A 27,775-nucleotide genomic window follows, 5' to 3' on the forward strand; every position below is an offset into this window, starting at 1 on the left:
CAAAAAAAGAAAGTCAAGGATCCTCCTGTGAAGCTTTTTGAAGTTAATTAGAGGGTTGGTTTGACATCTGCCAACAGTTCCTCTGACATTTAGATGGGCCTTTGGCTTATGTCAAGTGAGTAAGCTCTGGTTTATTTTATAGCTTTCCATATGTTTGTGTTCTTAACACATTTTGAACAGTGTCATTAATGACTCCCTTTGTTTTTCAGCAGTCATTCAAATAATTATTTTTTTACAAAAGGGTTAAAAAGTGACTTTTCACTTTTAAGTACTTAAATGCAGCATCTACTTAACAGGCCAGGTTAGATAGCCTAAAAATCTTTGGAAAATGGTAATGTTTATCCATACCTGGAGTTCAAGTTTCTAATGAGCAGTCACATAAGTTACAAAGTAAACTTTAATTTTAAAATATTTACTTATTACTCTCTTCAATTTACTATTTCACAAACTTGCCATTAAAGAAAATAAGGTTACTGTGAGGACAAACTGAGAGCTAGTGGGTCAAAATGGTGACACTGAATGGCTGAGATCCATGAGATAAAGACAGCATTTTCTGCATTTTAATGAATTCTTTAAGTTTGAATTTGGAACCTGCTAGGAAAGCTTTAAACTAAGATGATGGATAAATCCTTGTTATGCAGGTAAAAAGGAAGTCAATGCTCTCAAGCAGAGAACACTGGAGTGAAGCAAGTCCTCCAACAGAGTAAAGCAGCCTGTTTTTCTGATTGCCTCTTATTTTCTGATTTTAACATCTCACATCCTCTCTCTGTTTCCAGAAATCTTAGATTTCTGAAAAGATGTACATTTTCTTCTGTTTTAGTCTGGTGGTTTTTCATCTTTACCTTCCAAGAGGTGATTTTTAAATATCCCAGAAGTATTGCTTCACAAAAGGAAAAAAAAGAAAAAAGGTTATTCAGAGTGGACCTGGTGAAGATAACACCCTATTCTTACTTAAGCTGACCTTCAGATGTTTCTTAATGTGCTTAGATTTTTGCAATACCATTTCAGTAAAACCACTGGTGTTTATTCTTTTTAACTGAGTTTAATTGCCACATAAATTTTTCAGTTCACAGAGGAAACTGCTCCCATTTATCCCATTTCTATTACTCTCTGCAGCCAATTACAACCCGGACTCTGGGGCTCCAGTTAAGCAAGGACATTCTGCAGGGTCATCCCCACACATTGCAGGGTCTTGTGCCAGACACAACTCCTACAAAACCCCACAACAGTGATGTTAAACAAAAGCTAATGATCAAATGTGAACAGTGACTTGCCTACAGCCCACTGTGTGCTGAAGTAGTCATTTAACAAAAGGAAATTATGCAGATCTCCAGTCCACGTGGAAATAGAATTTTACCAACTTTATATGCTCAGATCCCCAAGATCTGAGGCCAGTGCAAATATGTGAGTGAAAAATTAGGGAATTTTCTGAGTGGTTCCTGTAAAGCTCATAGAGTATACATCTCAGTTGATAAAATGCATGATTGAACAATACAGTTACAAATTAAGGGAAAGCAAAACAATTTGCATTCGTGTTTTTTTCCTTTTCCTGTCTTTTTTTTTTTTTTTTTTTTTTTTTTGCCAAGGCAGTGCCAATGTTCTTTATCTATTCTATGCTCCACTCTGGCTTCTTCTCAGCAACATTTCCTAAGTGTAAGACAAAACAACATTTAAATCAAGCCTTCTAAGTGAATGATTCTGCATATTCTTTTGAACTAAGCTTTATGCCTCTAATTTTGGAGATCATTTATCCTGTAAAAAAGTATTTGTTCAAGCTATGTGCTGTTTCCCATTTACAGCATGCAAACTACCACAAAAACATCAGTGGCTAAATCACAAACTTTCTCATGGGTCCCCTGTGATTAAATCATTGAAACTCCTTCCATCTGTAAAGTCTTTATGAGTGTAGTTGCTGACAACATCGGGATAAAAGTGAAGAGATACTCTTCTTTTGTCCACTTCAAAGATCTAAACAGAGAGTCTTTCTTTGGACAAAAATTAAATTTGCAGCATAAAGCAATTCATTTTCAGCACTGTCCTGAAGGATAGATTTGTCACAGAGCAGACACATGTATTTTTATTAGTTAAAGTGATGTGTATCTGTTGTGAAAGCTACTGAAAGTCTCCAAGGTTGAAATTTTTCTTTGTGTATCCAGTTAAGAGAAGGAAGGATTTGGTTTCCTCTATTGTAAGTTTCCAGCCTTGAAGAAAGAGCAGAACTATTGCAAATGAGGATACAACTCACCTTCCTGTTAAAAGCTCAATCCTATGTAAATCTCATAAGCTAATTTTGAAATAGTTATATTACTTGATAGTGCAATTACAAATAGCTTTCTAAAAATGGCTTGAAGGATATTGTAGTTTTTAATCATTTGAACACAGAAGGAAGTCTGCTGTAGTCACCTGGGGCACCACGAGAAAAATCTCTGCTACAAAGTTTTCTCCTTCTTTTTGGTGTCAGATATCTAATTGTCTATCTAAATTGCAATAAGGACCTCAAAGCGTAGGTTACACTTATTTCCAGTTAATAACATTTGAAGATAAGAGAACATTTCCCCCTCAGTGCTCCACAAAAAACAAAACACAGACTGAAATTGTTCTTTTAAAATGAATGCAGTTAAATGAGATTCTGCAAAGGGTAAAGCAGAGTATTTATGATAATATATGCAAAAAGAAATCACTTGTCTATGATTCAGTTGGTACACTCATGAGCCCGTTTCCTCCAAACCATTTGTTGCACAGTTATTTTAGCCTTGTGTCCTGAGGAAAGGGTGCTGGTGTGATAGCATCCTCTGCCTGCTCTCCCTTGCTCCCTTCGGTAAATGTTGAATTTCTCGGCCAATTTCAACCCCATCTGACAAAGGGACAGAAGACTCAAAGATAATTAAGTTCCTACAAGTTTCATGACAAGTGGTGTCCAGGGGACGGGGTAGAGCTCAGATGAATGCTCTGCTGAGGAACACCACCAGACAGGTTCTGGTTTATCCCCTCGGTGCCCCTTGCAGAGAAACTGGTGCAGAGCCACTGCAGGAGGTGCTGCAAATAAAATCAGGGTCTCTCAGGCAGAGACAGAGCTGGACCCAAACAGAAGGGCCAGAGAAAATGTGAATAATTAAAAGACGGACAATAACTGGTTTCCTGTGGGCATGGAAAGTAACTCAGGTTGTGTGAGGTCGGGGGGAAAATAGAATCTACAAAATGAGCTACATTAATTCTCCCAGTGACTTGAGATTTGTTAACAATTTGCAGAAAATTGGAGTTGGTGGGTGTAAGAAATAAAAAACTTGTTATTTTCGGATGGCAGGACCTAGTAGCAGATTGGAAGTAATTTCACAGTAATGATAAAACTTCATATATGACATGAAAAATAATAGGAGGCAAAAAGTCTTCAAACATTTGTTTGAATTTAATAAGATATTTTCCCAATTTGTATCCTTATTATTTTCATTTAAGAAAAATAAATTTTTTTAACATTCTGTAGCCTAAATATGAGATTAAAGTAGAATCCCCTTTCCTGTATGAATTGCCAAAAATGTCACCAAAATCTTTCTAGCTGGAAAAAATCTCAACATTTTTAACAGGAGTGCTATTTGTGACAAAATTAACTTGCAGTATGATTAATAAGTTACAAATGTAGAAATTTAAATTAAATGCATGGAAATGAATAAGTTAATAATCCAGGTATATATTTCACTTTTTACCAGAAGTAGAGGAATAAATGTTTCTCAGATCTCTGAATACGGAACGGGTGATTATAAGTAAGGGAATGATAAGTGAAGAATTATTTTCATTCTAGAAAGTCTAATTTAAAAGCAATGGATTTTAAAAATTCCTCTCAGGTAAAAAAGTGTAAGGTATTATAGAATGTTATAATTTTGTTCTTTTATATGTGTCCTTTGGTACTCAATTATAGACACCATATGTTTCTTGACTGTTTTTTCTCCCAGAAAGAGAAGTATAGTGATGATGTATATGCATATATATTCCTGAGGTAGGCACGTAAAACTACACAAAGTTACAGAGTCCATTGCAACAAACAGAACTTTCCTTAAAATATAAGTAGCTCCTGCAAAGTATTCACCCAAATGTGTTCATGGGAGATAATTTTTTTTTTAAATGCAGTTTGAAGGTATATTAACAGAGTATCTAAGAAGCCCTACAAGCATTTGTTCCCTATGGTTTTTTTGGGGTTTTTTTTTTGTATTTTAGATATTTATTGGAATTCATAGTTTGGCCTCACCCAGGAAGAATGTGAATTAAGCAGCAGCTTACTTATCTGCAATAGGTTTTGCAGATTAATGCAGTCTTGCCTTGTGTTTCCTGTATTCCTTCCTTTCAACTTGTCAGTATTCAGAGCAGGAAGAGTAACAGAAAGTTGTGTTTGAAGTTAAAAACAAAGAAAAACAAAACAAAACAAAATCAAAACAAAAAAAGCAAGCCTCTGGCAACTACAAAGAACTAACTGGGATCAAGATTAAAGATAGAAGTGGCAAAAAATGCATAAAACTATTCTAAACCTCTAGGCATTGTGAGAGAAAGAACATGAAATGTTTATATAGATAAGGGAGCCCTAATGAAAGAACAGAAATTTGAGCACTACTGAATTTTATCATGACATTGTCTGGAATAAGAAATGTGGATCAAAAACTCTGACAACCTCTCAGAAGCCCGGGAGCCTCACAGAGCTGTCTCCTGTATTAATCAGCAAACCATGCTCTGCAAAGAGGCCAAAAGGAATGGTGTCATAGGAGCTGGGCCAGACCTGGGAAATTGGACAGAATTTTGGGAGTGTCTTTGTAGGGATTCAGCTTGGGAAAAGCAGACATACTCAGGAAATATCCTTCAGTGGGTAAGAACACAAAAGTATTCAACATTGCAGACTTGTTGGGCAGAAATACAATGTGTGTTCTTTAAACAGCCGAGGGAGGTAACAGTAAAGCAGTGACTGCTTGCTGCAAATCAATATCATTGATCCCAATAAAAGCCATATTAAGACAATGTAAACTTATGAGAAGCCATAAGTTTTTCTCTTCAACATTTTCACAATATCTTTGGAATAAGAATTTCTTCCCATTGTGGTGGAATCTGTCTTCCACTGACTCCCTGGCAGCTAAAAACAATGGATTTTTTGTGGCCCATGTAAAATCCTAGAACGTGGTGTTTAGTTTCAAGAATCTATAGGAAATTGCCTTAAGACATTATTAAAATGCATGTGGCTGATGTATAGGGCCAAGACCTACAGTTTAACAATTTTTATGAAAACAGAGGTTGCTGAAAGGCTGTTAATGGAGGAGGCAACTCAGTAATTGAAGCCCTAGTAACAGAGTCATTTAACATCAGTGATATTTGTAGCTGAAGGAATATTTCCATTCTAGAGAAATAATGAGACACAGAAATACGTGGGAGTCTGTGAACCCAACAGTAAGGACAAAAATTTGTCTGGGTCACCAAATGGTTGAAAGAAAATATGAAAAATGAGTGGTTTCTTGTATTCAGAATATTAACGAAAAATAAAAATTAATCTCCGACTAATTTTTTTTTTTTTTTTTTTTGATCTTGCATTGTATTAAAAGTCTCACAAGTACGGATTTTCTACTCTGGTATGTTACAGACCATTTGTTATAGAAAAACAGATCTACCACGTAGCATATTATTCTGGATTTTGGCAAGATACCCATAAAAATATTTTAAATGTTCAAGGGAAAACATTTAAATGCATATTATACTTTCAAAATAAATATTAGAATGGCACATATCCTCCCAATGTTTAAATTATATGTTTCCTTCTCAGTTATTCCTCTAAGTATGTAACCTTTTTTAATGATCTCTAACTAAAAGGGCAGCAGTCCTCACAAGACTTGCTTTAGAATGCTACATTTGCTTTCCTTTGTCTGCATTTTGGACAGACTACTAAAGAAATTTTTTTTCCTTAATAAGGCAAATTGAGCTCCTCTAGACTTTGAATTGAAAGAAAAAAATATGCTGAAGTGTAATCTTAGCTGTATCCACGGAAACCAGTTGCTCCACTGGAGAATATTCTGTATTTCACTCAATTCACTTGTGCAACAGAAAAGAAAACTGGTTTGGACTGACTCATTATCCTCAGGAAAGCATAAAGTCTAAGGTTGCCATGAAGGTGTTTGTTGTTAAAAACCGTTCAGCCTAATAGTCCCTCGTGTTTACTCTGGATTTCTAATCAGAGTCCTCTGGCCCATCTAGGCTGAACCTTTTTAGTCTGGGTCTAAACCAACTTCAATCCCAAGTAACTCATTTTGTTGTTGTTTTATGGGTGGGTGTTGTTAAAGGGTCTGATTCTCCTAAAGAATTCACATTTCTGCAGAGCCTCAGTGTTTATTCCTCTTCTCTACATGGGGCAGCAAAGGAAGCAAAAACTGTTTTCCATAAATTGCTTCCCATTCTGAAACACCGAAATGGTTTTTTTAAAACTGCCTGGTGTTATTGTCCTCCTTTTGCTGTCTGTGTAAGGAAGGACTTGCAGAGTATAATGAAGACTTTTACAAAGTGTGAAAAGTGTTGGTGTCAAGAGAATGGGAAAGAAGCTGTATCTGAGGATCCTGAAAGTTCCAGAAGGATTTGCCTGCTGGCGAGAACAGTCTGTGCCCCAACATTGAGAGAGAAGTGCCTGAGCTGCTGGAGGGTCTGTGAAACAATTGCATAGATAAAACTGGCAGTCTCAGAATAGGCGTAGAAAAAATTCACCGTCAAATTCCTTCAGGAATTTTGGATTTCTCCAGCTTTGCCTCACTTTTCCTGACGTCTTTGTAAAATGAAAAGCAAGAAAAAAGCATTCTCCATGCTACTGGGATGATTTTATTTGATGGTGCCTCTTCATGCCTTTGTGAAAGAGGTAGCACTGAAGAAAAGCATTTAAAATACTGGATAGTTTATAATATTATAAAAATGCCAGCACAGCACAAGTAGGAGGACATTACAGGAGGATTACCCTGAGTACTGTGTTAGGAGCATCATCCCCTTCTGTAATCAGATGGAGGTTCTGGCATAAATGCCATGTGGGCTTCGGGGTTTTGTGTGGGATGAGGTAAAATCAAAACTCAGGAGCTGAGCGATCAAGGTTAAGTTTTGGGTGGTTGTTTTTTAAGTAACAGGAAAAATAGTCCAGTATTGTTCCTGTTGCTGAAGCACCATGTAATTTGTATGACCTGATTCAGATTAATGGTGAGTAAAAATGGATGAAATTCAATGGACAGTTTTATGCCTCCAAAATAAGGCACTGCTGGCAACGTAATACCCCATTAATGCATCGTTACAGCAGCAAACTGCATTTCTGTAATTTTCCGCCTCAGAATGTCATTGAAATGGAGACACCCATGTTTGCAAAGCCTTGCAGTGCTCTTGTACTCTGCCTTTCTGCCTTCCAGCAGCAGCCTCTGTGGGCAGATCGCAGAGGACCCCAGAACATTTTCAAGTGTGGCTCTTTTGGGTGTGAATTCAGAAAGACCTGACTGGACTGTGAAATGGGATTTCATAACTCCTTGACCAAGTCTGTTAGTGAATGTTAGCAAAACTCTTAGGATGTATTTTCAGAGGCTGAAGAGGGAATATGTTTGACTAGAGAAATCTTTGTTCCCAGAACTTTGAAAAAATATGGTTATACAACCCTTCTCATACTGAGCATCTTACAAAAACAGTCACTTTAAAACCCAGAAATTTTGACCATATCTCAATTTCTGTTAATATATGTTGTTGCTGCCATCTAGAATAAAGAGTTATTCAGTATTTTCTATCAGAACTCAGGATATTCTTACAGCAGAATTTTACTGTTTAGAGAATTTAAAATTTAAAGAAATATAACTAAAAAGGATTTCCAATTTTTTTTTTTTTAGAAAATAGTCTCATTTTATTAATTGACTGTATTTCCTTCAAAAAGGAAATAATTTTGGCATGATTTGCTTTTGATACTTGATCTACATTCAGTTTCAACAGATCAATGCCTCTATTTCAGGCCACTATTAATGCTCTTACTCTGATGTAGTTTAACTTCCTAGGGTTTCTGATGTGGCCACATATGATGTCTATAAAGGATTCCTTTTGAACATTTTTGTGTCCATTGATTTCAAAGAGAAACAGCAGTAGCATTTATTTCATCATTTAGAGATTAATATTGACTCGAATCAAGAGAGGTGTTTTTTAAAAAATACATCAAACATTTCACTTCTTTTAAAATCATATTGGAATCTGCACAAAACTCTTTCAGTTATCATTCCCGTGGCTTTTGTCTTCTCTTTTATTATTAACTAAATACTTTTGATTAATGTTTCTGTGATTTTTATACTGAAACAAAATTATTGTTTGATCAGTGTATGAATTAACTAAAAAGGGATAGTTCTTCTAAGAAATGTACTAAGCACTTAAACTCACAGTCTACTTTTCATATAGCAATCCAACAATTTAGTCAGAATTCAAAGCTTTGAGTGTCCTGACTGGTATCTGCAAGCAAATAAATCTATCTATTAACCACGTTAGTCAGTATATTCAGTATCTGAGTGCTGTGGGACATCTTCCATTAGCTAGGGAGCTCTTACCACTTAGGAAAGTTTTTCCCAGCTAATTAAAGTCCTTTAAAAAATCCCAAACCACAAATTCTTTGAAGTGTCTGTGGCAGGATTTGGAGTAAGGACAGGTTTCAGATTATTTCAGTGGTAGAAACCAAGAAACAGCACCTTCTTTTTGAGTATGAGTGCATAGATTGCAGAGCTAGTAAAGCTGAAATAGGGAACAAAACAGAAGCAAACTGTTCTGATTGCATTTCTTATGTTGATGAAGGAATGGAAGGACCTGTCATGGACTCAGAGGGTGCTGGGGCTCTGACCAGGCTGCCTAGGGAATGGGCATGGCCCCAAGGCTGCCAGAGCTCCAGGAGTGTGTGAACAATACTCTGAGGCACAGGCTGAGACTGTTGGGATGTCTGTGCAGGGCCAGGGGCTGGACTCAGTGATCCTTTTGGGTGCCTCCCATCTCAGGATGTTGCTATGATTTCTCGTGCTGACATGGAACATAGATTGCTAAAGCTGCATTATACAATTTTATAGTCATGCCAAATTCACTCCGCAATTCGAGGCAGATGATGACCCCAGAGAGTGGTGAGTTTGCACAAAGCAATACCACAGGTCTTCTATAAACTTTGCAATGCAGTTTTGAATGTTAAAAAAAGGTTATTTCAGCTCTTTTTCTAATTAAGCAGCGGCTTAATACCAGCCAAACAGGTCCTTCTCTGAGAGTGTGTGGTAGCAATGTGGTGGTTACATTCCCATCCTACAGAATGGCTGCAAGCACCCAGCTCTTGCTCTGAGATCTGTGACAACACTTGTTCCTTGGGTCTTTGTGGCGCTGAGCCAACATGGTACTGGCAAGAGAGAGAAACACAAAAGGAATTCTTTGTGGCGCTGAGCCAACATGGTACTGGCAAGAGAGAGAAACACAAAAGGAATCCTTGTAATACTGCAAAGGGTGAGTTATGCTTTCTTACCTCACACCTGACTCCAGGAGTGATGTGTTCTCTCCTTACAGAGGACACATGGAATTACAGAAATGAAAAGAATTGTGTATAGATTGAGGAAAAACAGAAATGGTCCTGATCCCTGCCAGTGCCACAGCACAGAGCTCAGCTGCAGGTGGCATTGCTTGCTGGATCAGTCAGCGCTGGGTCTCCAGCAAAAGGGATCAAAATTAACATAAAAGTTAAGAATAACTGCAAAGTACTGGAGCTGTTGCACTTGGGGGTAGCTCCCTCTGTTCAAGTCACCCATTTCTAACAACACATCTTGGACCACTGATGATTGTGGTTAGACCAGTACAGTCTAGAGACACTTTTAGACTGTGAGAACTAAAATGAGAACTGATTCCAAGTATGAGTTTAGCTGCTGCAGTGTGTTGTCATGGAAATGTGTTGCTGTGGGCTGGCTTTATAAAATCTGTGCAGTTTATGTGGGGAAACAGTTCCAACACCAAGGCTGAAAGCACCATTCAGACTCTGCTCCTGGGGCTGCCCGGGCTTGTGGTCAGGGGAAGGACAAACACAAGAGGAAACCTGCAGTGAATCTTCTGCCAGCTCCCAGCTCTCGTGGCCAGAGCTGCCAGTGGGGACATCCCCACGTCGCTGCTCTGGGATGGGGTGTGAGCTCCAGAGAAATGCTCTCCAGCTGCAGGTGCTCCTTCAGCACATTGCACGGGGCAGTGGCTTTGGAAAGTGCAGTGATGGAGTGACCTCTGCAGCTTTTTGCACAGATTGATTTTCATTCCCACTGTTCCAGCACGTTGCCCGAATGTATCAGTTGATCTGTGACTGTACAATGCTGAGGAGCATTTCATTCTCCAAATTAATAAACTTGGCCTTTGAAAGGAAAAAAAAAAGAAGGGTAAAAAAGCTTAAAATATTTCTGAAACAGGCATTAGTGTTGGAAGAAAGAAAATAGTTCCTATTATTTGGTTGACATTAATTAAATGTGTATTGATTTCAGTGTATTTTTTTTCTGTTGAGGTATTCCGGATAATTTTACCTAGGTCTTTTCCTTTGAGATTATGACAGAGGCTTAACAAAAGCACCGAAATCTCTAAATCTTGGAGATACATCTTCTTAGGGCTGCAAGTACAAAGTAATAGCCTTGATATGATAGTTTGGGAAAGCAGAAGTTTTTATTACTTCATTTAGCTGAGTTCCATAAAAGAGTAATCTCTCCATAAAACAGGACATGTCATCTTCAAATACTCAGGAAGACCAACTTAACCTTGCAGCCTTCAGTTAAAAAGGGTTTGGGGTTTTATTTTGTCTTGTTTTTGGGAGAGTTTAGATGTTTTCTTGAGAAAAATGGGTTTCTCCTCATTGCTACTTGGTTTGTTCAAGGCAAGCCTCTGTCTGATGGTCAGTCCTGTCTGTTATATTCTTTGCAAGTCTAATGTTTATTTATTTATTTTATTTGGTAATTTATCTGAAAGAACTTGCACGGGTTCAAGTCAATAAAAATGCTTTCGATATCAAGGTGAATGGGCGCTTAAATGCAGTTTATAAAAGCTAAACTATCTTTCATGTCACTTAAATTGCCTTACTCAAAGGCAATTTGGGAAAGAGAAACATGCCTTTCCTTGTGTTACCTTACTTCTGTATTCAGAAATGTTCAGTTTAACTTCAAGTTTCCCTGATAACTTTATGCACGAATGTGAAAGTTACCATTAAAGTTCTGAATTCCCACTCCCAAGGAAGAATTATTGAACACAATGAAGGATGTGTACTTAAATTATACCCTGAAATATTGAATGAGCCTGAGAGAGAAGCTAAATTTATTTTTTAATGCCATTTCTGAAAATGCACTCTGTTTATCATGAGTCATTTTCTGGTAAGCCCTAAAGTAGGGGTATTATACTTTAATATCATTTTCCGTAACATTAAATTTGCAATGGAGAAAGGCACTAGGTCTGATTCATCATTTCATTTCACTGCTCAGATTTCTTTGACTTCAACAGCATAAACTGGTGTAAGACAAAGGACAATCTGGTTTCCCTTCTCTTACAATTTTTCTGATTAGCTTTCTATTTTTCATTTCAGAATTTCCTGTGTTCGAATCTGAGTGAAATCATCAATGAACCAGTTTAAAATATTGAGGTTTTTTCCATTAAAAAATGCCCCAAGTAATCTGGATTCGATGGAAATTAACTAAAACTGAAGAGCTTCTCCTACAGCTTTAGAAAATATCTTAAAGAAATATGATTTAGTTATAACTTCATTGTGATCCAAGAATCAAGGAATGTTTAAATGAGTGAAAGGAATCTCAAAGAGACATAAACACAAAGAATAAAATCACATTTACTTATTGCTGTCCAATTATTTTCTCAGGCTGCTGGTTATGTTTCCCTTACTGGACTTTCATCTGATTTCTTTGGTGCCTGTGTTTTAACATAAATGAGGTTCTCTGGATTCTAACTCTCATTTTTAAAGCATATTTTGGGTAGTTGTTCTAGGGGCCACCCTCTCTAAAGAGAAGTTGCCACTACTCAGTGGCTAACGTCAGCATTTCAGCCAATCCAAATGCTAAACACTCCCTTTTCCTCTCCTATTTATAATTCACTTCTTCAGCAATAGCTGATGGCTAAAAAAAGTATATATATAAAGTTACTATTTAGCATACTAAGATAACCGTTCTAGATTGCATGAAAAGTGAAGTGGTCTAAACCAACCCAAAAAAATCCCAACACCCCAATAATTCTTTGCTCTCTGCTGTCTTTGTTATCCCTTGACTCTGGATGGAAATATGTCCAAATTTTTATTCTTTGGGCTTATTGAGATCAACAGGAGTCCTGCCAGACTTGTAGCTCCTCATTTTTGTTTCTTGGTTTCCAGAGTGGAATCCAAACCCAGCTGAGCTTCTGTCAATGCGTGGAGAGATTTCCAAACTCAGAGCAGTAATTTCTACGTAGAAAACAGGGAGCTGCCTTACCCCAAGGCTGTACTCTTAAATCTTGCCCTTGGGAACTTAAGCGTGGTGGATTCAATGTCTTCCCCAGTCTGAAGCTCTTCCTGACAACAAAGTGTGGTGTGTGGGATCATTCCCATTCTTTGCCCTTCAGAGAGGGATGGAAGATTTGGAGAGTATCAAACAGGGTGAAAAGAAACCCAAAGAACCAGAACTCACAAGAGAAGTCTCAGTACGGATTCTATACTTGAAAATTATTTCAGTTCCCTGCTAGGAACAATTGTGCTCTTGCTGACTGACTTTAATAAGTGGAGAGGCTGCTGTGTCCCTGTCCATCCCACAGTCACCGATGTAAGCAGCAGCACAGTAACGGTGCAGGAGACACATCAGCCTGGAGATGGTTATTAAATCTGGAGCTCATATTGAAGCTGGAGCTCATAAATTATGTACAAGCTCCCCAGCTCATCACAGCTCAACCCTCAAAAAATAATATGAACTACAGGGTCATGGTAATTCATGTCTTCCTGTAACTCAGAATCCAAATTACTCGCCAAGTAAGACTGGTAGAAGTTCAGCTTGAACTCTTATACGAGCAGTTTCTCACTAGGAATGAAGACTTTTAAAAATGGCATATTTTTCTCATTATCCAAAAAAAAAAAAGAATAACAGAAATTAAATACATTTGTAAGAATGCAGCCAAAACTCAAGAGTGTTCACAGAAAAAACCCAACTTCTTGGTATCGTTCTCGGTCCAGTGAAGTGATGACTGCATGAGCAATTCCCACTGTTCTCAGCCACTTGGCATCTTTTTCCACCAAAGCACTGAGAACTGAGAGCAGCATGAAGACAGAAAGCCCTGGTGATATCTGTCTTATTTATTATACGTGGTGCATTTCCACAGAATCCCACAATTTCCTGTGTGCCATCCCAGCTGCAGCACGGCGAAAGACCTGAATATTGCACTCAGACACTTAAAACTGACATTCTAAACGTTATTTGGAGAGGGCAACCAGACTGAAGGAGGGTGGCATTTGCGAAGGAGAAGGATCTGGGCAGGGACCTGTGAAAGTGGAAATCTTTTCTTTATTGGTGATCAAGAACATCAGAGAAGATTGGGCAGACCCCACACAAGGGCATGGCCCTCAAGGCTTTGTAGTCGGTGCTGTTTCACTGTGGTTTGCTGGGTAGGACATTTGACTGATAGTATCAGATATTTTTCTAAATTCACGGGTTTTTTAATTGTTATCTTTGGATAAGTACTCTTTTTGAGCTTCTGGGACCTTTTTTTTTTTTTTTTTGTGTATGAATTTTTTCCATTCTAGACAGTGTTTTCCTTCACAAATTTCTACACATGGCTGTATTCAGATCAGTGCCTTAAACCTGTTCTGTGTATCAGTGTGTAGACCTTTCTTATGAGCTAATAATGGAGACATTTAGTTATATGCAATAAATAGGAGGTCTTTAAGATTCAAGGCTGACATTGATGCATATTTTCAGTGGTCAGCCAAAAATTTTAGACCTGCCTTGATACTAGAACAGAAAGAGTCTAAGTGCTTGAGATTACCCATGGATAACTCTCTTCCTTGGAGAAAATATACATATTTTACATGTATATTTTAGATTCTAGAGCTGGAATATTCCAAATTTCATATATAAAAAATGCTATGCAATAGTAGGTACCATCATTTCTGTGTAAAGATCACAGGTTTTCTGCTTACATACACTACCAAAGTTCTTTTTAAGCATTTAAAGGTAGAAACTATTTTTATTTAGACTGGCAACCTAATGGAGCCAAGCTGCTGCTTGTGTGTGCTTGCCTCCTGGGAATGATTTGCTCTTTGGAAGCAGAAGTGGTTGTCGTAGGACAAGATCTTCAAGGTCCTGCATGTCACAGCCTGCATTTTTATCAGCTGGTCAGCTTATGCATCCCACATTGCATTTTTCCCTTTCCTCTCATATTAGGAATTTAAGCAGTTAAAACTTTTTGGTTGGCTGGTTGGTTGGGGTTTTTTTGTTTGTTTGTTTGGTTTTTTTTTGTTGTTTTTTTTTGTTGTTTTTTTTTTGTTTTTGTTTTTTTTTTTTTTTTGTTTTGTTTTGTTTTGTTTTTGTTTCTTTTTTTAATTGGGAGCAGCTGAAGCTATAAATTGTGCATGATGAATAGACCAGTAATAGAGAGAATATATTTGGAATATTAATGCACCAAGGTCAAATGGTGTGGATAACAATACAAAGAAAAATCAGTATAGATGGAACATAAGGATTTCTTGATCTTATTCCTCCTCTTTCTCTGATAGATTAAGGATCCCTTTGTCTCATCTATTTGATGCAAGAGAAGGCTGCCTTTTGTGCTGTGGATCTGATTATGCTGGCTATTTTGGGAGCTGTGTTCCAAAGCTGTTGACTGACTGCTCTATATCGGATGCAGCTCTCTAGAAACCATTTGGGCAGGATGGTGCTTTATGCCAAGCAGTCACTCAACAAGCAAAGCAAGTCCTCACTGGATGCCTGTGCACGATTCCTCAAGCACTCGAATAACACAGAGGCTTAGGAGTCGATTGGGAACCCAAATATCCATCCTAAGCATGGAATAATGAGATATATGGCATGGCTGAAATCACCCAACAGGGCAAATAGACAAAACCTTACCCCGAGCACAGCCTGGTTAAAATTTCCTGAGGTTTGCTCATTGCCCAGCAATAACTTTGTGAGAGGAGCAAAGTGCTGAATTCAATGAATCTTAAGTGCCTTAATTTCAATGCAACTTTTGTGTGTTTTTTTAATTACCGAATTCAGCCCAGTAATCAATCCTACAATAAAGCACGTGTGCCTAATACTTCAAAAGTGAACCAAAGAAGTGAATAAATCAGTATCCTGTGCTTTACCATCAGAATTGTCCCTAGTTCCACATATTATCTAAAATCTATGGGTAAAGTAGGTGTCTGATTCACCACAATTAATTGTGTGAGATTTGTAATTCCTGACTGGGTATTGGAGGAACTTTAAACTGATTTTTTTCTTCTCATTTCAGTAAGTGTTCCATCAGACTCCACCTGAAAACTTGCCTTGGTTTTTGGCTGAAACTTCTACATATCACCTGGAGGTGAGCAAGCACTGAAACTCTTTACCCAGTTTCCTTGGTTCCACGTGTGCTCACTAATTGCTGTTTAAGCTGAGGCTGCTGTGCTGATGAATTAACAAATCATAGGATTTACAGTTATCCTGATTTTCTCCTCTTAGAAATTTAATTTCCTGCCAATGAATCCATGCTGATTCATTTTTCCATCTGTTTTTTTCCAAAGAAGGGGATAACAACTCTTAACGTATTAATTAATGACCATGTTTTTCAACAGTCAGGATCTGCATCTAGTTCTTTATTACTTTCATATATGCAATTTTTATTGAAAATACCCATTCAATGGCAAATTCAACAAATTAATACTTCTGATATTCTTGCAGTCCTGGAATTTCACTTATTTGAGTGTAGACAACATGAGAGTATATGGCACATTTACCACTCAACAGCAGAACATAAGAACACACATTTTTTTTCCCCAGTCACCTTGACTGAGCTTTAAAAATAAAATAATTGTATTGAACAAAAACTTTACTAAAGCAGTTAAAATGTCCATAAGTGATTTTGAACATGTTCTTCATTTCCTTTTCTGCCTACAGAGTAATTATGTGGGTTTTTTTTTTTTTTTTTTTTTTTGTTGCAGTAAAAAATTAGATATTAAACATTAGTTCTTTTAAAATGCATTTATAACTGGGTGGGGAATGGTCTCATCTGTTTGGTTTTCAATTATGATTTACAAGTTTAGGTGATACGGATAGCCTCCCTTTCAAACATACACTTCCGCTGACTTTAAATAACATTTTTCTTCCAAAACCACCTCATTAAAGCTATTGATGCGATTTCCTTGTATCTGCACTCAGCAAAACAAACAGACTGGCAAAATTTGGCTAAACAGCAGTGAGATTAATGCTAAAACTTGATTCTTGCAATATTTAGTGTGCAGAACACCAGGTTTTGTCCAAAACTTGAGGAAGGAAAGCATGAGAGACTTAAACACTTCCATAAGTCCTATGAATGCTCATGGCTGCTTGGCATGCTGTAAACACGATCCTCCTGGCAGAGTTCCTCAACAGGTGCTGAACATCTGCATCTTTTAGGAAGTTCTTTGGAGCTGTGGGTCTCAGAGACAGCTGTAAAATGGAGCTGTGAATCTCTCTGTTTACACCTATATTTTCCCAGACTTAGAGGCACTGTGCTTAAAAGGAATATTAGAAAAGAAACCAGAGAGACATGAGAAACCGTGAAAAGTTGTCACTGTTCAAATTAGGAGTCTTAAGTGTGAGTATCCTTACATGATAAATAAGGGGTGGAACACTGACAGTTTAATCACCTGCTGGCGTTGTTCTCTTTGGATATTTGGCACTTTTTAACAAAGATTTTCAGGGAATTATCCAGGGAAGTTGATAGCTAGAATATCTCAAAATCTGATTTTAAAAAAACATTAGGGCGCTGACGCAGGATCAGCTAGCAGTGAACTCGTACCCCAAAATGATGGGAGTCTGGCTGTTTTTCCAGCAGCTTTGTCTTTATTCTATTTTATAAACTTTGGTTTTGAATGTCCATTGTCATGAGGAAAGGTCTTCTCACTCAGAGTTCTTTCCTGATGAGAATATTAAAAGAGAAGAGTAAAAATTATTGTTAGAAATAACTGTGGTGCTCTTTAAAAACAAACTTTTCTAAAAAGTCTACAGCTGAACGACTTTTTTCTTCATTTTATCAGAACACATTCACCTGCTCAATAGGAAATAGAATGTAACAAACTGCCGTATTCAGCTCACAAATTCCACTCATCAATATCTCTACCAGTGACATAATCTGAAAAGTAATTCACTTATTGGCACATTTAGCACTCCCTATTTTATGCATCACTCTGCCAAGACTGATTGGAATCACACCAGCCAAAGAGTCAAATTCACTAATTCTAACAAGCCCCATCCTCTGGTTACCCTGTCCTCAGCAGAGTGCCCTCGCTGAGCCCACGGCGAGGGGATCAATGCAATTATCAGCCCCTGACACATGGCGAGCAGCTCCGAGTATTTTCACATGAGCTAAATTGAATGGGACACAAATCATTGACTTCTGCCAAGGTAACCAGAGACAGCACCTGAAATACAGTGAGATTCACAAGGGGCTGACAGGCACAGAGTGAGGAAAACAGAGCTGCGTGCTGTTGATACCGTTCTCAACAGAAATCACTCAGCCCCTGTGCGGCTCAATATTTGCTCTGTCACCAGTGCAAAGTGCAGGGTGATCTGCTCCCTCTGTGTTTTCTTTATTTATGCAAGTGTTTGCTTACTCGTTTTCATACTCCTTCCAGAGGGGAAATGCCCTTATTCTGTTCAACAAGTCGGTTTGGTAAAATGGAATCAGGAGTGCTATAACTGCTGCTGGCAATCCATATGGAAAAATAGCAAGGATTTCAATAGTCCAAATGCTTTCTACACTCTTGCCAGCCTCAGCAATGAAGATAACAGTTTAAAAAGACGGTAAATGCCATTTTCACTTTTTAAAAAAAAATTTCTTTTTAATCCAAACACGGACTGTCATTTTATGAAAAAAAAAAAGTGATAATGACTTATTTTTATTTGAATACTGGAAATTCATTACAGCTCATTAAGTCCTCATTTGTAGATGAAAAGGAAGTGTGGTTCAATGTGATCAGTTCAGCCTGTTTGGTACATAAAGAGAGACTTGCACCACCTAACTTCAAGAGCTTTTGGTGCCTAAACCAGAAACTAATCTTTTTAAGCCTCCAATGGAATTCATGATAAGAGAGAGAGAGAGATTTCTCCAGAGGGTGATTCAGAGTAAGAATTTAACTCTGGTGCTTTGCATTGGACCCTCCAGAGAAAACCCAGCTTCCCCTTTTAGGTGTAAAGTGTGTGAGCAGCTTTCTAACGTGGGCACTTTAGTTAGGGGAGTGAAATCCTGTATCTCAATCGAGACAAACATTTTCTTGCTAAATAATGATTTCTCTGTAAAATACGATTTTCCTGTCTTGAAATAGTTTGTGGGTATTGGTAATGTTAAAAAAAATTGTAATTCTGCAGCTAGAACGAGTGCAGGGAAGTACAATTTGCTGGTGAGTGATGGCTGTGCTTTTTATAATTAGTGTATCTCATTTCATTTTCACTATACTCATGGAAAATAAATAGTCTGTGAATGTGCAAAGGTTAAATATTTGCAAGAAATAAATGCAGCAATGATAAACAGAGATGTAATTTTGTTTCATTAAGTGCTTTTGTCACCTTGTTTTAGCAAATATTTGAAACAGTTTTGCGAGATGCCCTGAGTGATATAGGTTTGCTCAGATACAGAGCTGCTGAATTCCATATGATATATTACTTAATTTTTGTGAGTCTTTGTGTCAATAGGTAGTTTAATATAACCCTGCAAGCCATTTGGTTTGACTGATATGCTTTTAATGTAAAGTATCATTTGTTTTGAGAGACACTGAAATAGGGGAGTTGGCAGATGCAGAGCATACAGGGAAAGACCTTGACAGAAGGTTCAAATAAGTTTGATTGAGGTTTTGAGTAGTTGCAATGATCAGTGTACTGGGAAGGAGAGAAACTCTGAGTAAAATCAGAGGTTCATTTCTTAACTTTCAGCCTACCAGGGCCCTCTGACTGCTGTCTGCCAGTCCAGTTTTTCAGGCAAAATGGAAAACAACAACAAAAAGCTGCTGCCTAAAGACTCACTTCACCTCTTTTTGATTTTTCTCCCCTTTGCTTCCCGCGTGGTTGTCAAAACCACCTTATTCTTTCCATTATCCCAGGCCTGGGCACTCTCTTTCCATAGGACATTTCCTTCTAAATGCCTTTTGGCTTTTACTCAAGCCTCCATCCATCTCTGAAAAGCTTTACAGAGAGCAACTCTGTCAAAACCTCTGGAGAAACAAGGCAGCTTTTAGGCCTTTCATATACTGACTGCAAAAGCAAAGAGTGGAGAAATATGAAAAAAAAAAAAAAAATTGGAATTAGATTATCTTTAAGGTCCCTTCCAACCTGAACCATCGTTTGAGTCTATGAAATAAACTTATGTGAGTACACAAGGTCCTCATAGACTTGTGGGACTTTATATTCAGGAGAAAATGACAAATACTCAACGGATATTCTTATCCAGTCTGTCCTCCAGGTGACAGCAAAAATATGCCCTGAAACCCATTTTTTGCTTCCATTTTTTCATGTGTTTCAAAGGCCTAGGAAAGAAAGAGGCCTCAAACCCTGCAGCCTCTAAGCTGAGCTCTAACTGGACTGAGCGATGCACTCCCCCGCTTCTCCTGATAAAGGTTGAAAATAACATTATTCAGGGTATTTCTGTGATTTGCAAATCTGTACACACACACACACAAACCCCCCAAAACCAAACAAAACCCAGAAACATTAGACCAAGGTTATAACAGTTCTCATTTTCAAAGCAGAAGAGCCTTTTCTGAGTTTAAGCTGCTCTGCACAGTTTTACCGGTCAGAAGAAGGGTTAAAATGAGTTTGGATATTGCTGTGTTGCACAGCAGTCACTGGAGCACAATTAACTCTCAGCCCTCTAATCTTTGTAGAGCAGATTTTTCTTGCCTTCTTATATATAAGATGTTGTTACCTAAGCATGACTGTATGATTAATTCATTTCAAGACTTACATCATACTTAAATGGCTTCTAAAGTAATGAGGCAACTAAAATATCGAGAGGCATCATATTCATATTCAATATTCATATGTTGTATCAGATAATTATTATTAAGAGACTTTGTGTTCAAATTCAAATGCTTCCAAAAGTGGCTTTAATAAAGCTTACACCACATTAAGTGCTGGAAGGACAGAAAATGTATTCGGGTAAAATCCAAACAAGAATTAGAAATGACTGGTACTCTGACTTACAAAGAGCTGAATTTCAGAGTACTTTTACATATGGGAATCCCACACTAGATATTCCATATAATGACTTCCTTACTGCATCTTTTCTACTCTCCTCCCAAGAAAAATAAATTGCAAGGCTTGTTCAAAGAATCTCTTTTAAACTGAGTAAAGGAGGAGAGAGCGTGTGCAAGCTTAATATTGTCAAACACAATTTATCCTCCTTTATTTGGGGGTTGATCATTATGGATGAAGATGTCTTCATGTCTGGCATAAAGTTTTGCAGTGAAATATCAACTAAACTATGATGCCTGCATTAAAGAAATTCCAGTCTGTTTATAGGTACATACTGCTTGGGGATTTTTCCAGCTCAGTGGAGGAGTTTTTCTGTGCCATGCAGAACATGTAAACCTGGTTAGTTAGTGGCTTGTAATTGTATGTAATTCAGCCTTGGATTTATAGAAAGCTCATGGCAACCACACAGCCAAACAATGAAGGTTAAATTCTGCCCTTAATTTCATTTTGTAGCCTCCCCAAAGCCCTTCATGTCTTAAACTGTAGAAAGTTGCTGAGACTTTAAGTACCTTCCCTCAGAGTTGTGTAGAGGTATTGTGAGGACAGTGAGAGGAAAAACAATTGGTCCAGAGAGCATTCAGATAAAACCAGGTCTTATCGCTTGTGTTGTACGGAGAAAAACAATTTAACAGTTGTGAAGCTTCTCTCCTCTCCAGGATCTCACTTGCTCACTCCAGCCCTGCCCCCAGCTGCTGCTCTGCTGTCCATTTATTCTCTCCAGCACCACTTAAACCCAGGTGAGTGTGAACCAGGAAGCAGCATGTGCTGAGAACACCAACCTTTGCTAGAAATTGTAGCTGAAAAAGAAGTCTTGAAAAAAAAGAGGGAAGGGAGTTCAGGAACTCAGAGTGCTGGAATGCTCTGGCAGCCCTCCCTTCCACTCAGACCTTACACAGATGGGAATGGAAAGCAGATTAATGTACAGATCCTCCCACAGCGATTTTTCTTTTTAAGAGACTGGTTCACCACTGGCAAAATATGCTTTTTCCCCCTTAGTATTTTTATCTCTAGTCTTATTTATTTTTGCAGCATACTGGCTTGTCACTTATATGAGAGGCATTTATTTTTCCCATAAAAATCACTCTTTCCAATGTGTTTAATCTCTGCTACTTTATTAAGTAAGTTATTTTTAAAGAATTAAATTAAAACTAAAGTCAAGAATTATTTGCAGACCCATATTTAAGCAAGGAGCTACAGCAGGATTAAGCAAATCCACAGATACTACAAAGCAAGTCCAGCAACTGTGGAGCCATGTGTGGTATCCCATCATTTCACCCAGATGGAAGAGCCTGAGTCTGCCCCCAAACTGGGCAAAGTTGTATTGATTTTGTGCCTGCCGAGCCACTGTGCACTGCTGTATCTTAATCAATAAAAGGAGGAGAAATTCTGATTTTTTTAAGGCAGTTGGAATATTAGCTCTCATAGATTTAAAGATATATAACACTTATTACATTGTAAACGATATGGATTGGAAATAATTAAGTTTAATGCATGCCTTATCCCCTGTATTGTTCTCTAAATAAAGCTCCAGTGTGCAAGGCAGTCACCTGGGTGAAAAAGGACACAGGAGAGCAGCAATAAAACAGGATAAGGGATATAAAACCAGGAAACAGGTAGTAAACACGAGTTACCATTTAAAAGGTTCACACAATTACTAAGGGGAAGAAAAAATATAATAGCGATATCAGTAGTGAACAGAGTAAGTAAAAAGGAAGATTTTTCAAAATAAATAGTGTTTGGGTTAAAAATAGCTTTGTAAAATTGGTGTAAGAAATAATAGTTATGCCAGGATTTGAAATCAAGAAGCTCTTTCCAGCCCTGGAGAAATAAAAAAGCTGTCATCTCTAACTGGGGAGGATGAGAAAGTCACATTTACTGAAAGTGCAGCATGTAATCCTGTAGTCTAGGGGGCACGAGTTCTGGAGGCACAGAAGAACTGACTGTGGTGTCCTGAACCACAATTAACACCAACATTAAAAAGAGAAGAAGGGTTGCACAAAAAACTGAGGTTATAAAATTGCCTCAGTACGGGATAAGGTAAAAATCATGATTTGAGAGTTATAGATCAACTGGATTGATATTGAGTCTAAGCAAAATAAAGGAACAAGTGGGTTGGGACTTTAAGACATCTGATTATTACAATGCTGATCCTTATATTGCATGTCTGGTTTTGTGGAATTTGTCTTTTCAAACTTTCTGTGTCGTTCCATTCTGACAAACTTGCACACCTGCTCAGGGCAGACAGGCAGCGTTTTGATGTCTGCATTTCTCCAGCTTCTTTGTGATTGCAAACTCTCATCAAAGGGAGTAACAGGCTATTGTGCAGATTAAGTTTAGAAGTGACCCTCATAGAAAATAATTTTAAGTTGCTGATGGGTTGAAAAGAAAGTCCTGGGCTGTTAGTAGTTAATATTTGCTGGAGACACATGGAAAATATGCAAAGTTTGCAAGTGGTACAATATTTTTGTGGTAAGGAATGGTGGGAATGATGAGATATTGCCACAGAGCAAGGGGTGGGTTCAGCTGATGACCTGAGTGAAGAGGCTGCTCAAGAGCCGAAATGCAAGGGGAGCCTGTTCCTGTGCCAGCCCATCCTTCCTCGGGGGAGAAGTTACAACTCCATTAATCTTCCTTCTTTCTTCTACTATGTCTGCTCTCAAGAATGACCTGGGGCACTTAATTAAATGGTCACAATTGAATACTGATATGCACAGTGATGTACACTTCCAAATGAAGGCCACACACTGTGCTCAGGAAATTGGAGCTCTTGTGTAGAAATGCAGTAAGTTAAGAAGGGTTTTAATGCTCATTATGAATATATATCAACGTTTTAAATTCAATTCAGAGTTAACTGGAGAAATAGATCCCAAGAATGAACAATCAAAAAAAGAAAAACTTCCTGTAATCAATGCTGTACTGGATAGCAGTGGTCTGCTGGGCTTTTTTTCTGTTCTATTGGAGGTTTTCAGAGGGTTTTCTGAGAGTTCAAATTCTTTGAGTAATTGAAATTGCTGTTTGTCAGAAGGAAATCAAATGACAGAGAATCACAGTAATATTTCTGTTCCTGTTGGGTGCCAAGACTGCAAAACTTGTCTGGAAGTGATCTGAAGTCAGTGAAGGTGTTCCTCAGAGAGCAATCCAGCCTCTACATTTTAAGAAGGAATTAATTCTCTTCTGGTAATTGATGGTACAATAAATTGATATTTTAGAATGAGACTCCACTTTCTGGTGGCTGAAATTGGGTGAATTGGATGTCACCTGCTGTGATATAAAAGCTTAATAGTGTATTTTTTTCTATTTGAAATGTTACTAATGTAACATTTGTATACAGAAAGGTTATACACAGCTTTTTCTCTTTAGACTCTCTGCTTTGCTTTTCAGGGATTGCAGAGTTACCACGGCTGTACCATTGTGTTAGGGATTGCCACATAATTTGGGCCACACACAGAACATAACCATTAGTGCAGCTCTGTAGTTATTAAATGGGACAATGACAATGGGTTTGTTGAGCAGCATCATTACTCATAAATGCTCTCTTTGTTATCTGCTATTATCCACTGTATTTTTCTCTTAGAATGAATAACAGTTAAGATCAAAACAATTATGCCAAATGTTGAAAGTAATTGTGCAATATCTATACTCAGAAACAAGATTTATCATAGATAATAAGAGAATGGTCAAAATACAATTACACATGCAATTTCTTTTGTTGTACACAGTTTCGTGTGACAAAAATGCTTTAATTCAAGCTTTCTTTCCTTTTGTTTTTGTTTTGTTTTCTTGATTATTTTAATGTCCACTACTTTAAGGATAAGCTAAATGGCATTCCAGCTTCTAGTGGGAATTATTCCATTCACATAGTAAGTGAAGCATGAAGGCTGATGTTTCTGCTGCTATCATTTGGAAGATCTAACTCTCAGGTTTGGCTAATTCTTTTCCTTTTTTGGTGTCATATTTTAAGATATTCATACTGTGGAATCAATCCATGATTAATAGGAAATTTTCCTGCCAGAACTGTGGTCTTGTGGTACTGGGTGAGAAATTGCAGCAGAGAGAGAATCCTAATTTATGAAGGGTTAGGATTAAGGACTTGGATAATTATTTCCTGCCTTGTCATTATGTATGGAACAATCTGCAAATGAACACTTTAAAATGACATGATTGCCCATTAACTGATGTTAACACAATGTCTGTTTCTAACCAACCTGTACAACTGGATTTCTCATTAAAACCTGGAGAATTTCTAGGGTTTTTTGGTTTGTTTGTAGTTTTGTTTTTGTTTCTTTTTGTTATGTAATCTGATCTAAGGATGCATGTAGAAATCTCTATTGCAGAGGGATTAATGGAGCTTTTATGATCATAGCCTGCTTCCTGCCAGTGCTGTTATTTCTGTGAGCTCTTGGAGTCTGTTTTAAGACCTCTGTGAGAAGCATTTAACACCATCATCACATTATAGGGACAGTCTCTGTGATTCCAAAACACAAGGATTTTTCTGCACCTAATACCGTTTATTGACCTCTATTCTGAATTTTTGTGCTAACCCTTCACTGCCTCATCTTCACTGGGATGTCACAAACTGGGGTAAACTGGGAGTGTGCCAGCTTTTCTTGTTTTCCTGCCCAGCAGAAGTGCAGGCTGAGTATGCACTTGAGCTCTCCCATTCCTTGTCAGCACTCTGCTGCTATCAGAGTTAAAGCAGCTGCACTCCAACTGGAAGCACGAACTTCCTGTTAAAAAAGCAAAAGTAACTGCTGGGAAGGAAGAGCGAACTCGGGATGTCAGAGGTGCCTTCACGGTGCTAAACTTTAATGGAGGATGAGCTGCCTCTATTTTTCCATGCTGAAATGCCTCCCTATTCTGTCTGCTCAGACTGACAGGTCTGAAAATGAATGATTTTTCCTCAGTCATGATGGATACTATTTCTAGACATATTGTAGCATAATGGACAAATAACTTCTCTTAAAGACTTGTCATATAATTTGAAGGGGGAAAAAAATTGTACCTGAGACAGACATTTCTATCTATATCCTCTGGGAATAATGAGACCTTAGAGCAGAGTCTAAGGCTAAGAGTTGGTTCAAAATACTATGATGTGATGTGCCCCTATCTTTTTTCCCAGATAAGACAGGCAGACTGTTTCTTGCACAGAAAATCAAAGAGCAGTCTGTAAAATCATAGGAAATAAAATCCAACAACTGAAATATTTTCTTTCCTTTGAAAAATATTTCTTCCAGAAATTCTCTTTTATTTTCCTCTCCTTATTCCTCGGTGACCCACACTTACCTAAACTGCAGTGACCATAGCTGAATCCCTAATAATTCACCTGAATGTGGAAAACAGAAACCTCCCTATTTAATTTCAAGTCTTTGTGTCGTTACTACGCTGTGACCTTGTGCCTCCACGAAGCACAGTGGATGTGCTGTGACCCTGACAGCAGGCTGGGAGCTGGAAAAGAGGCCACAGACCTCTGAGAATATTCCAGGTTGAGGAGAAGCCAGCTCCAGGACTTCAGGAGGGGCAGAGAAGACGTGGAGCTGAAGGGGCAGTAGAGCCATGATGGCATTTGAGATGTGTCCACCTCGGCACAGAGCCCACCACCACTGGTGTGTGAAGGAGCAGCACCTTCAGCCAGCAGCTGATTTGCTTCCTGTTATCAACACAAGAAAGAGGTCAGGTGGTTGCTGTAGAAGGGTCTGTGTTGGTGTCAAAACCCCTTTTTCCTCCTAAAGGGCCATAAAGCCACTCTGTGCCCAAGGGGAGGAGCTGGCTGATGCCTCTCAGTGGTTCCAAAGTCTAAAGGTGCTCGTGGTGGGCTGCAGGAGGCTGTTCTGTGTCCCAGCTCCCTGGATCTATAGGAGAGGATCATTCCCCTGTGGGACATCCCTGCTGTGGCAGGATGTCAGGGACTCTTCCTGTGGGGGGACTGAGATGTGTCCAAAATGCCACAGTCCTTAATTTTGGTGTTTTCCATAGGGGAAAACACCGCTTAGCAAATAGTTTAGAGAAGGCTGAAGAATAGACTGGGAGGAGATGTGATACATGAAAAAATATCTGCCAAAGATTGGCATCTGTCAAACATCACTAAGTGCACCACATGTTAGTCAGAACAAAGGCTGTGATTTATTTTGAGCTGCACAGTAACGCACAGAGAGGACATTGCACTCCAAAGCATGGAATCAGTGTTTGGGTCCACGATGCTTGTGCACGACAATCTGCCTCTCTGCCTGTTTGCCTTACAAATTGCTGCCTGGAACTGATTAATTGCTTTTTTCTCATTAACAAGAGAGTCCTGGTTCTTTCTAAGTCTCTCAAGGTTTCACAATTGCTTATTACTGCAGCCTCCTCTCTCTGAGGGTGTAGAAAGACTGACCTGTGGAGGGTGACACAGAGGTGTCTGCACTGGGGTGAAATGTCCAGGCTGACTTCATTTTTGTTTAGATTGACACAGATTTTTGAGTAGTTTATTTTTATTTGGCAAGTACATTGGATTATCCATGTGAAATTGTCAACTAAAATTCCAGAAGAACATTTCAAAATTTGACAAGAAGCATACAACAGAGGCTTTAAAAAAAAAAAAAAAATTATTTTGAAATAACATCTCATCTAAAGCTGGCTAAAACTGAGTAGCAGGTTTTAAGGTTAAAGTATATAGCTAAAAACAAAGGTTCATTTGACTCAAAACAACATCTGTTGTTTGTTCTAAGCAAACTAGAAATTGATTGACCTAGAATTGATTAAAAATTGTAGTCTCTCACCAAGCCAAAAACTAATAACATTTTTTCACAGATCTAGTAAAGTACATCTTAACATTATAAACTAAAATATCTGAGCTGTATGCGAAATCATATTACAAAATCCCTATTGTCATTTATGAAGAAAATTACTGTTTGCAGCCCCTAAGCACTTCATATATGTCATTTCTCTGAAGGTAATATGATTTTTATTTACTGGAAAAGTGTCTCTGATGAACAGACTGTAACTGATTAAATACATTAGTCTGTTTTGTTTAAAGTATAGACCAGACTTACAGGATGGATCTGTTTCTAATAGAGAAGATGTGAGTGGTCCTTGCCCAGACTACTGTAAATCACAACAAAACAAAACAAAACAAAAACCCAGAAAAAACAAAGCAAAACAAAAATCAAACAAAGAGATTGGAAGAAAGCAATAAATTCACGGCTTTTTCTTGCCTCATTCACTGTTTAGTCAAAATATTCTTCATTTCAATGAGTTTCTTGCCTGATAGGAAAAAACAGAATTGGAAGTGGTTTATACCCATCACCTTCCAGCCCAGGACCGTGGCTCCCCACAATGTAAAAATCTTTGAT

At 38.1% G+C, this 27,775-nt stretch overlaps 1 long non-coding RNA gene across 1 annotated transcript in view; it reads left to right on the forward strand.

Moving 5' to 3' along the window:
* Positions 1 to 18,611, forward strand: part of LOC125333393 — a 40,977-nt gene extending 22,366 nt beyond the window's left edge. The window contains exons 3-4 of the long non-coding RNA XR_007206838.1: positions 15,475 to 15,546; positions 17,837 to 18,611. This is a non-coding gene — a long non-coding RNA (uncharacterized LOC125333393). The remainder of the gene's footprint in view (positions 1 to 15,474; positions 15,547 to 17,836) is intronic.
* The last annotated feature ends 9,164 nt before the right edge of the window (positions 18,612 to 27,775 follow it).

This window comes from Corvus hawaiiensis, chromosome 14 (assembly GCF_020740725.1).
Source record: "Corvus hawaiiensis isolate bCorHaw1 chromosome 14, bCorHaw1.pri.cur, whole genome shotgun sequence".
In the NCBI taxonomy this organism is placed as follows: domain Eukaryota; kingdom Metazoa; phylum Chordata; class Aves; order Passeriformes; family Corvidae; genus Corvus; species Corvus hawaiiensis.